The sequence below is a fragment of the Penaeus monodon genome, chromosome 21 (assembly GCF_015228065.2).
Source record: "Penaeus monodon isolate SGIC_2016 chromosome 21, NSTDA_Pmon_1, whole genome shotgun sequence".
Taxonomy (NCBI): Eukaryota; Metazoa; Arthropoda; class Malacostraca; order Decapoda; family Penaeidae; genus Penaeus; species Penaeus monodon.
In genome coordinates this window covers 27,934,781-27,937,088 of record NC_051406.1, presented here as the reverse complement: position 1 = coordinate 27,937,088, position 2,308 = coordinate 27,934,781, and the positions used below count along the sequence as shown (strand labels likewise).

Genomic DNA, 2,308 nt, shown 5'->3' with positions numbered 1-2,308 from the left:
GTTATTATGGGCTACAATTTTCAGAATATCGAAGGGCGCTCAGTAGGGATGACTGCTTTCGTGGCGGCGACGAACTGCCCCTGGAACGTCGACGTTACAACGTCGTTAGCTTCGAAATCTGCTCTCGCTATCTCGACATGTCGCGAGCGCTGAGCACGAGCAGAGCCCCGTAGCGAGGTCGTTTTTGCGCAGCAGCGTAACAGGACACGCCGTGGGCTTCGTCCGTCGCGTTCGGGTCCTCGACGAAAATCGGCTCAGCCACCACAAAGTTCTCGGACGCGAATTTCCACGTCTGACCTGTCCCTAACGTCGACTTTAATCCGCATCTCGAAAACCAGGGCGTTGCCTTGGTGCTGACACCGTATGCATAGCGGTAGGCTTGCCGTTCATCTTGTAGTTTATTCGAGGCATGTCGAAAAAATCGCTGTAAAGGCTATGGTATTGCAGTGGACCCAACCGTCCCCTGCTTCGTAGCCTTGCAAAATGATGCCTTCTAGCTTGACTAAGTTCTTTTCCTGGCGTTTGCCTTGAACACACCCCCGGTTTTGGGGAATACATACCGTCTTAGGTATAGCGGAACAAGATTCTTGAGGGGTCGCCCGCTTCTTCTCCAAGTTACTGATACAGAGCATCTTGACAACCTCGCCGTCGTCCCGTTGCACACAAATTCCAGCACTAGAGACCCTTTGGGTCTCCCAGGCGTTTACGTGGTGAAAGGTGACGAAGGGATCGGCCGTGTAAAGTGTCTGCAGGGGATCCCTGTGGCTCGCTCAAATTTGCGGAATTTTTACCTTTTTGTCGGAAGCCATTGAGGGCGTCGAACGGAGGGCGGTTGGCGAAGGCTCCCTTAACGAGCTTACACGCACTCATGACCAACGGTTTTTTCCACAAGCACCCAAAAACGCTCTTCATCGGCGAAACTGTTGTAGTAACTGGGGTATAGCCTCCACTGCAGGAATCGAAGCAATACTTTTGGGTCTTTCCAGGGTGCCTTCTGACATTTTGATCACATTTTTAGCAAGGGCCTTTCGCTGAAATGAAAGAGGAACCCATGTTGTAACACTGTGCCCTCCTCCTCTAGTGTGGATGCGCTGTTGCCATGTTCACACCACGTATTGGTCAACATAATCTGGCGAGGGAGTCGGTCGATTGTTTTTTTTTTAAAAAAAGGGGTAAGGAGGCGTAAATATCACAGAAATTACATTACACCTTATTTTTCTCTAAATATATATGTTTGTTCCGAACTAAATGTATGTTTTATTCTCTAAAGAACAAAACATATATAAATCTCCGGGTGTTACGCCTGGTACCAGTGTTATGTTTTTTTCTGAATCATGATAATGAAGGACTATCACTGACTAGGCTATTTTTACTCTGCACAAAAAGCAATAAATACATTATTAATACCCATGGTGTAATGCTTACGTCAAGCGACAGAGACCTGTTCTCGCTGTCTTGTTAAGGAGCTCCATCTTCTTACCTTGTCTCCAAGTGTCTCCAAATTCTCGGGGTCGACCTTCCGAATGTAACACGTCTCCGTCAGGGCAAACATCTCGTCCTTGACCTGACACACGCTGACGAGGCAGTTGTCGGTCATTTTCTTGGTAGTTGGGACAGTGAATGTGTTTTTGAACCTTTTAAAAAGCGTAATGCAGGGGTCTGGGTAAGCTGCTGTTCCGAACTCCGTCACCACTATGCGTTTGCGTTCATGTTCTTCTTGAAGGAATCGCTCTTAAGGAAGCGGGATCGGTAGGTGACACGGCTGTGGCGATATGGAACTGATGTAGCATGGCCAGGGCATCGAAGAGTGTCTGTAGGGAGTGTCCCCCACCTGGAGCTTCCCTGGACCGTTCCTGGTGACGCGACCTTCTAACCATGACGGCAGCGTCCCCGTCATCTGTCCTTCTACAGGGTCGGCCGTCTCCTGTAGGGTGACATTGTAAAGGATTATTTGGTGAAAGTTTTTGTATATATCAGTAAATAATATAAATATCAATACATAATATAATTACATCCATGCGAAGCAGCAGAAAAAGAATAACGAAATATGATTAGTTTTAAACGGCAAAATATAGATATAAGAAAGAAAACAAATATTATTACTACTGATTAATAAACGCAGATAAAAGAAATATATTTGGAGGTCATCATTGTAGTTACCTGCTGGCAGTGTCTTGTCCATACACAAGGTGCCTCTTGTGTTGCCATTGTCCTGCTCGCAATTGGAGAGTGCTAGGATCAGCATGAGTCTAGAATCCTTGGAAACCACGCCTTCGAGCCTCGCGCCCGCCCACAAGACCCTGGACGG

General features: G+C 47.3%; 1 pseudogene; it reads right to left on the bottom strand.

Moving 5' to 3' along the window:
- The window catches only part of LOC119586640, a 14,163-nt pseudogene extending 11,955 nt beyond the window's left edge, over positions 1–2,208 (bottom strand).
- Positions 2,209–2,308: the final 100 nt, after the last annotated feature.